Raw genomic sequence first — 9,787 nt, 5'->3', positions numbered from 1 at the left:
TCACTCTTCTCTGTCCTAAAATCCGTAGGAGAGCTGCATATCTAGGGTTATATACAAAGTCAGATTACTCAAGATCTCCCTTCCTATTGCACTTATGCACTTAATGTTTATTGATAGGTCTGTCGACCATATTAATTCACAAATCAGCATCTGCATGTTAAAGTAGACTTAAATGGATACAACATGTCAGGATATGGGAACAGTGTTCAGTAAAATATTCAAATAAGGTTGTCACTTTGGCAATTGGCCCCAATATGATCCGGAAGTGTTCACCTGGATGGTTTATTTATAAGCCTGGCAAACTTTCTGACCGCCCACGTATTGGTACCTTGAAGGCAGGGCCTCTTGATGGGTGCCAATGTGCTGTCCTGTTGATTAGTGACTCTAACTGCTGCATCCTGGCCAAGACACATTTGTGATGTTTTTCTACGCATGAGGGACATTTCCTCAATGAATGCTGACTTTGAGGGAATTGCCTGTGTTTTACCATAGAATCCAAGAACTCAAATCTTGTTCTGCCTTCTTTTGCTAGAGAGAAAAACTGTTTGTAGTTTAGAAACAAGAGTTGGAAACGGAGGCTGAGAAGAAAACAGGGCAATCTCAAAAATTAACTGACTCAAATCTTCAGGGATGGTGGGAAGTCTGGGAAGAATTGAGAGAAAGGAAAATGTGTTTCAGGAACAATGACTATCTTTAAACAGATGGGGGGGGGAGGAAACATTTAGCTACAAATATTCCATAAAATATTTTTGACTTTGGATATTTAAATCTCCCATCTTTGATAATTATTGTTTATACAAACTCAATTCCATTTTTTTGTTTGCAACTCAGAACATCAGAGTAGCCTCTCACCAAAAGCAGGCCAACAACATCCTGTGATCTATCAGATCTTTATCTTTTCCTCTGGGTTTTTTCTATTGTGGTCTCTTTTTAGCTACTGCCTGTAATTTTAGCAGGTCTATATTTTTACCTCCTCCACTGATGAATGTCTTGCACGTGACTACTTAACATTAAAAAGAAATGTTTATCTCTTCTTTTCTTCACCTCTTTTCTTTTCAAATAAAGGTTGATTCTATTTATACCTTGTGAGATTGATCTAGCTCCCAAAGGAGATGTGTGTGCGGGGGTTATTTTTCCTAATCACGTGTCTTAATACTGTCCCAAGAAGTGCAATAGAATTTATTTCATTTTTAATCAGACTTACTTTTAATTTGTTGGGGGGGGTGTTTGTTACACAGCTATGTGGACTGTATTCATCTCATTTGCTGGGGTTAAGGGGAAGGTATACCAGGCAAAGGTATCGGCCAGAAAGAGAGTCAGTGGGAGTGGTAACTACCAGGTTAGTTGGAAGAGGGCAAGGTATATGGATTCAGAGGGTTCCTGGACCAACCTTAGGCAGCATGAGTTCAGCTTTGCCATTTCACAGTGACAACCTGTTTTGCAATAGTTGATTCTAAGGAGATTTTTTTTAAAATCCCATTTATATCCCACCCTTCTCCAAAGACTCAGGGCGGCTTACAATCTAAAGCACAAATCAATGTGCTTAGCAATAGCCTTCATTCTATGTATATGCCTGCTTATTAGGGCTTTCGGGGGCCCCCAAGCGGCATTTTTTACAAAGTCAGCTTATTGCCCCCAACAATCTGGGTCCTCATTTTTTACCTACCTCGGAAGGATGGAAGGCTGAGTCAACCTTGAGCCTGGTGGGATTCGAACCTGCACTAATTGCAGGCAGCTGGTGTTACTTAAGGAGGCATTAGCCCACTGCTCCACCAAGGCTCTTGGTGTTGCAGTGAAGGTGCTGGCCTACAAACCAGGAGACTGTGAATTCTAGTCCTGCCTTGGGCACAAAAGCTGGCTGTGTGACTTTGGGCCAATCACCAGAACTCAGTGAGTTCTACTGCAGTCTTGCCTTAGGGAAGGAGCAGGCTGTATGATTTTGGGCCAGTCACCAGGAGACAGTGAGTTCTAGTCTTGTATTAGAGACGAAGGCCAGCTATATGACTTTGGGCCAATCATCAGGAGATGGTGAGTTCCAGTCCTGCCTTAGGTATAAAAGCTAGCTGGTTCACCTTAAGCCAGCCCAAACCACAACTCACAGGGTTGTGCAGTGCTTAGAATGCAGTATTGCAGGCTTATTCTGCTGCCTAGTGGCTGTCTGCAGTTCAGCAGTTCGATTCTCACCAGCTCAAGGTTGTCTCAGCCATCCATCCTTCCGAGCTTGGTAAAATGAAGACCCAGATTGTCGGGGGCAAAATGCTGACTTTGTAAACCACTTAGAGAGGGCTGTAAAACACTGTGAAGTGGTATACAAGTCTAAATGCTAAGTACTACTGTTGTTGGGAAAATAGATTGAGGAAACAGTATTAGGTATGTTTATCTCCTTGAGTTACTTATAAAGTAACAAAGAGTTAAAAATCAATCAATCAATCAAGACTTATTGCAGTGTTTATGAGATAGCAGGTGCTGGTGGGACTCCCTCCAAACACTATTGAGAGAGACCCCACCCAACAAAGGGATACACGCATTTATACTTCTTGGGAAGGTGGGAGAGACTAATGCATAAGCAACAAATGATGTAAGCATACATGTTCACAGGTAAAGCATCTTAAGTCTCTCACTATAGGTAACGGAGTTCAGGTTACTTCCCATGCTTGTTTTCCTTCTGAAACCAAAAAAAGGTGTGTGTGGGAAATAAAGCAATAAAACAGGGATGGAAAACTAGCTCATAAATCAAGAGGAGGGGGCCGCTTGGCAATGCCAGACACCAAATTTCCCATGACAAATTTTTGGAATTGTTCCAGTAAGATAACAAACGGCAGCTTTACATCTCTCTACATCAACTCAATGTAATCGATTCCATTCATCTGAGAACTGATTTTCCCCACAAGGAGAGCAAAAACACCCAAATTAGCTTTGGGGTGAATTCTGCTGACCTAAATGGCTGATAATGCTCTGCGCATGCTCATAATAATTGCTTCACCTGTGCATTTGCACACATCCATTGTCGTAATACCAATCAGTATATTTATTTATTTAAAATTCTTCTATATTGTTTCTCAGTACAGAACGCCATTACTCCTACCGATATTCTGCAGTAGTTTACAATAAGTGTAAAAACATTTTAGAGGATTTTTTTTAAAAAAATGTGTACAATCGGATGCATTTAAATGCAAATGTAGGGAGAGTCAATAGCAATAGAAATAGGAAAATTAAAAAGGGTTGGCAGGAAGGGGGAATCTAGTGCATGTTTCCCTTTTATAGCAAGCCAGATGAGGCAGGAGGAATGATAAAAAGGTCATAACTAGTAAAGTAAATCAAATTCTGGTTAATGATAACATTTCAGATTAGATGGCTGAAGAGTAGTAACAATGCTTTTTTTTTTGACAAATGGTTGAACAACCTGGTGAGAATCAAAAATATCATAGAGAAAAATTTTCTGAGTTTAGGGAAGAGCACTGGAGGCTAAAACATACAGGGAACGGTTGCTGGAATTGGGTATGTGTAGTTTAACGAAGAGAAGGGTGAGGGGTGACATGATAGCAGTGTTCCAGGATCTCAGGGGCTGCCACAAAGAAGAGGGAGTCAAGCTATTCTCCAAAGCACCTGAAAGCAGGACAAGAAGCAACGGGTGGAAACTAGTCAAGGAGAGAAGCAACCTAGAACCAAGGAGAAACTTCCTGACAGAACAATTAACCAGTGGAACAACCTGCCTCCAGAGGTGGTGAATGCTCCAACACTGGAAGTTTTTAAGAAGAGATTGGACAGCCATTTGTCCGAAATGGTATAGGGTTTCCTGCCTGAGCAGGGGGTTAGACTAGATGACCTCCAAGGTCCCTTCCCACTTTGTTATTTGGTTATTCATGTGTTGCTAACTTAACAACTGCAGTGATTCACTTAACAACTCTGGCAATAAAGGTTTTTAAATGGGGAAAAACTCACTTAACAACTGCCTTACTTAGCAATGGAAATTTTGGGCCCAGTTGTGGTCATAGGTTGAGACCTACCTGTAATTTGTTTTTTTTAAAAAAAGCAGAGAAGAGTCAAACCTGGTTATCATTAGCATGGAAGAGACAAGGAAACCCCAGTTGGAAGACTTGCGTGTGATGTTAAAAAAAGTAGATAGAAAATCCTGGAAAAAGACCTTTGCAAACCACTTTAATCTGTTTTTAAGGCAACCAAGAGTCCATTTCAACTCACCCAGACTTTTGTTGTACCTTTACCGGGTTGACATTCAGAACAACCAGTTCCTAATCCTTTTTGTACATTTCTGTTTTCTCTCTTCTTTTTTTTAAAATTCTCCTTTGCTTCTGAGTGACCTTTCCCCCCAAGGTCAATCAGAAGCAAAGGAGAATTTTAAAAAAAGAAGAGAGAAAACAGAAATGTACAAAAAGGATTAGGAACTGGTTGTTCTGAATGTCAACCCGGGTAAAGGTACAACAAAAGTCTGGGTGAGTTGAAATGGACTCATGGTTGCCCTTAAAAACAGATTAAAGCTGGTTTGCCAAAGGTCTTTTTCCAGGACTTTTCTATCTACTTTTTTTAACATCACACGCAAGTCTACCAACTGGGTTTCCTCTGTCTCTTCCATGCTAATGATAACCAGGTTTTGACTCTTCTCTGCTTTTTCTAAAAAAACAAAATTAAAGGTAGGTCTCAACCTATGACCACAACTGGGCCAAAATTTCCATTGCTAAGTAAGGCAGTTGTTAAGTGAGTTTTTCCCCATTTAAAAACCTTTAAGCCCGAGTTGTTAAGTGAATCACTGCAGTTGTTAAGTTAGCAACACATGAATAACCAAATAACAAAGTGGCGAAGGGACCTTGGAGGTCATCTAGTCTAACCCCTGCTCAGGCAGGAAACCTATACCATTTCGGACAAATGGCTGTCAATCTCTTCTTAAAAACTTCCAGTGAGCATTCACCAACCTCTAGCTCACAGGTCTGCAACCCGAGCTCCGGAGCCGCATGCGGCTCTTTCAGCCGTCTCCTGCGGCTCCCCGGTCCTCTGCCATGTGCAGTCCAAAAAAAAAAAAAAGTGGGACTAAAAAAGTTCAACCAATCAATTCAAATATGCAGGGTAGGTGCATATCTCGCCTTGGCTCCACTCTTCAGTCAAACCCTGTTCTGCGCATGCGCGCATGTACGCGCATGTGCACACATTTTTTGCGGCTCCCAGTTTTTCCTTTTGTGAGGGAACCGGTTCCGAGTGGCTCTTTCACTGTTTCAGGTTGCTGACCCCTGGTCTAGCTTATCAGTTGATGTCCAATTAGGTACTACCAAATCGTTTGGGAAATGTCCCTGTCTTCATGCGCTTGCCAGCTCCACATTCTTTTGGTGTGACCTGGAGATGGCTGGTGCTTCTCATGGATGGGACAGCTTGGTTTCGATTCTTTCTGGTTCCCTCCTTGCATTCCCTACCCCCCACTGCTTCCTCACCCCATTACCGATGTCAGGCTGCCAGCTTGCAGTGCATAGCTTAGCAGAATGGCAGCCATGACAGTGACTGGTCTAAGGTCCCTCATCTGACTTTGAGCCTAAGCCAAGACTAGAACTCTTGGGCTCCCTGTTTCTAGCCTAAGGCAAGACTTAGAACTCGTGGTTTCCCAGCTTCTAGCCTTAACCATTATACCAAACCACCTCTTCCCCTCCTTATTATTACCACAGGAATGCAGGTGGATGGGTCTGAAGAACTGGCTAATTTAGGCGTGATACTTGAGCAAGCGGACTACTCCTACTAGTCTGGACTGAAATGACAAAAAATAAAAAAATAGGATTTAGGATTGAAGGATAGAACGATCCTTTGAAGCAGGCAGCAGCATGGATGAAACACCTGCTTGCATCATCTTACTTCAACTGGATCTATTCCTGGGATTGCAAGCAATCCAAGGAAAATGGATGTAAGCACCTTTGGGTCTTCAGTCTGTATCCCTGCATAGGTTAAAGTTACAGTGTTGGACTGAAACAAGACCAATTGGGGGGTTAGAGTCCAAACTGTTCAGCTGTAGTTCTCAGTTAAAACATTTTTGACAGGTTTTGAGTTTCTTCTACTTGTAGAATTAATTAATAAAAAGTAGTGGCTCAAAATCTGACACAGAAGGATCGAGCTTAATTAAAGAGAGCTTCAACTCTATAGTTAATACAAAGTTAAAAATTAATCTATACAACCCTCTCAATCAATATGAAGCTTACATGGCATATTGAGGTGAACCCTCAACTTATGCTCATGCATTCTTGAGCACCAGTGCTTCCACTTTTGCTCCTGCTCCAAATACTTTTTGTTCTACACTGGAGCCAGTGGTGGGATTCAGCTCGTTCGCACCACTTCGATAGAAGTGGTAGCTAATTTTTGGTTGCCCAGAATGGACTTCTGGAAGCGGCATCCACACAGAGAACTGCTTGTTCTCATATTTGAATCCTACCACTGACTGGAGCCTTGGCTCAGCTCTAGAACAGCGATGGTGAACCTGTGCAACCAGTGTGGCAGGTGGCAAGCCACGCAGGTTTGGTTGACACGCCAGCTCCCCAGGCCCTCTGGCAGTTCTGAGTGAAGGCCTTGCTCTCTGAGGCATCTGAAAAATCACAGGAGCTCTCTCTCTCTCTCTCTCTCTCTCTGTGTGTGTGTGTGCATGTCATGGTTCTGACAGATGAAACTCTTTAAAAGAACTTCGAGGCATTGTTTACCTTAAAGAATCTTTTATTTGAGAAACAAAGCATCGGCACTACATAGTTAAAGCCAAAAACTGAATTCCCCCCCCAGCACAAAGTAGCAAAACACAATTCCTTCCTCTAATTAATAGTGATAAATCACATTCCCCAATTAGTTTGAAGCATGGGCTTTCTCCCCAGCTCTCCAGCTTGCCAAATCTTTATCAGTTCTGGGCGCAATAACCTTGATTCCCACGGCTGAGTTATTGTTGTTATAACTAATTGGATTCTCATCCACATTCCCCGTCCCAGCATCATCTAACTCTAAAAGCGAAAGAGAAAAGATGGCTACATTTCCATCCGTTGTCAAAGCAAGGACATCCGATGTTAGCAGCGTTGACCGTCTCTCTCTCTCTCTCTCTCTCTCTCTCTCTCTCTCTCTCTCTCTCTCTCTCTCTGTGTGTGTGTGTGTGTGTGTGTGTGTGTGTGTGTTTGTGTGTGTTTATGTGTGACATATCAGCAAAGTTCAGGTAGGCATTTATTGAATTTTTGACACACAAAAGGCTCGCCAACATTGTTATAGTAGTTGCTTGCAGAAATCTTTGGACCATTCTCATGTCTCCAGTCTGGGTATCTCCTGCTGGCAGCCTGTGAACTATTCAAGATACGAGGTTGCTAAATCTCTTTTATCTCACTAAACCTTAATTGCTCTCAGTCTAAATACAGGTAGTCCTCGACTTATGACCACAGTTGATCCTAAAATATTTTGTTGATAAGTGAGACATTTGTTACGTGAATTTTGCCTCATTTAACAAACTTTCTTGCCACAGTTGTTAAGATTCACTTAACAACCATGTTGCTAATTACTGCAGCTGTTAAATTAGTAACACAGTTGTTAAGTGAATCTGGTATTCCCATTGACTTTGCGAAAGTTGAGCAGATGAATCTGGGACTTTGCGACCGTCATAAATATGAGTCAGTTGCCCAGTGTCTGAATGTTGAGCACATGACCATGGGGATGCTGTCAGTCATAAGTGTGAAAAATGGTCATAAGTTACTTTTTTCAGTGCTATTGTAACTTCAAACAGTCACGAAGTGAATTGTTGTAAGTTAAGAACTTTTTCATTGCTTCATCATTGGCTACTGTCAGAAGATTTAAAATACAGCAATAAAAATGCCCAGACTTGTTATAACCTTGGATTATGTTTACATCAGGTTGCAAAAATGCTCTGCCTTTGTGTATGTGTGTGTGTGTATGTGTATGTAAAGTTCTCACAATCTTGGTGTCCATCACATCTTGGGATAATTAATAGTCAGGTCAGGACAATCATATTTTGTCATTTCAATACCTAGGGATAAACCAAAATTTGCAGGATTGTCTGTCTGTCTGCCTGCCTGCCTGTCTCCCTTCCCACTCCCCTAGCTCTCTGGTCATATGTTCTGATTTCTCCGAAATATTTATTCTTTTATTGCTTTTAAAATAATGATAAAAAAGGAAAAAAAACCCACCAAGATAAAAAATACATACATTATCAAAGAAAAGGGAAAAAGTGCATATGAGGTATTTTGAATAACAATTGTACTAGATAACTATATATAGAACCGTAACTATTTACTGCTCGAATGATATATTATGCTTTTTTCCCCTTCTTCCTTTTTTGTATTTGTTCATATATTTTTTTTTCATGAGATAAATTCTGCTTGATGAAGTTCTTTGACTTTACCATTCTTGAAGGCAACTCTGTAGATAATATGTACTCCTTCTCCCATATTCCACTACTGTTTCAATTCTGGCTACTTATAATTTTTTATCCTAATCAGACCTCCCCATAATTCAACAATTACGGGATTGGGAGTTTGAGAAGCGTTATCCCTTGAGGGCACATGAAAAGCACCAATCAAATAGAGAATAGAGAATAGAGCTGGAAGGGACCTCGGAGGCCTTCTAGTCCAGCCCCCTGCTCAAGCAGGAGAACCTATACCATCTCAGACAGGGGAATGTCTAGCCTCTTCTTAAAAATCTCCAGTGATGGAGCTCCCACAAGTTCTGAAGGCAAGCTGTTCCACTGGTTGATTGTCCTCACTGTCAGGAAGTTTCTCCTTAATTCCAGGTTGCTTCTCTCTTTGGTCAGTTTCCAACCATTGTTTCTCGTCCTTCCCTCTGGTGCTTTGGTGAACAACCTGACCCCCTCTTCTTTGTGGCAGCCCCTCAGATACTGGAGCACTGCTATCATGTCTCCCCTACTTCTTCTTTCCTTCAGACTAGTCAAACCCACGTCCCGCAGCCGTTCTTTGTATGTTTTAGTCTCCAGGCCTTTGATCATCTTACTTGCTATTCTCTGATTTTTTTCCAAACTCTCAACATCTTTTTTGTCATGTGGTGACCAAAATTGGCTGCAGTGTTCCAGATGTGCTCTTACTAGGGTTTCATAAAGCGTGATCTTGGTTCTATGCCTCTGTTTATACAACCCAGGATTCTATTAGCTTTTTTGGCTGCTGCTATACACTGCTGGCTCATAGTTTATTTTTATTTATTTTATTTTTATTACATTTATATCCCACCCTTCTCCGAAGACTCAGGGCTGCTTACAAGCTTAGCAGTAGCCTTCATTCTATGTATATGCCTGCTTGTTAGGGCTTTCACACACACACCAAGCGGCATTAGTTAAGTCATCGTCCACTAGGACTCCAAGGCCCCTCTCTCAATAACTGTTACTAGCTGATCTAAGTGAGACAGTTCCTAAAAATATTTTTTTCTACAGCAACTATCAAAGTTTGTTTACCTTTCAGATAAGGGAAATTCAAAATAGTTTTTTTCTCTCTCCTTGTTTATTGACCTTGGATCTAATCCAGTTCTTGGCAGTCAACCAGCTTGCTATTTTTAGCTTGCTCTGACTCTTCCAACTTGTCTTCTTCTCATACGGCTCATTCTTACTTTCTTGCTTTTTAAACATTTTAAAATTTATTAGCAACGAGCAGTCAGAAGACATAATGAAAATTCTTTAATTTCACAACAGAAAGACAGATTTAACCATAGTTTCAATTGGGAAAATGTGACCATCCTAGACCAAGCCAAGTCCAAAAGTACCAGGGCATTTCTAGGAGCTTGGCACTCTGACAAACCAGCCATCAATAGACAC

This window comes from Vipera berus (assembly GCF_964194415.1).
Source record: "Vipera berus genome assembly, chromosome: 9".
NCBI lineage: Eukaryota > Metazoa > Chordata > Lepidosauria > Squamata > Viperidae > Vipera > Vipera berus.
The sequence above is the reverse complement of the archived record's forward strand: the minus strand, read 5'-3'. Positions refer to the sequence as shown.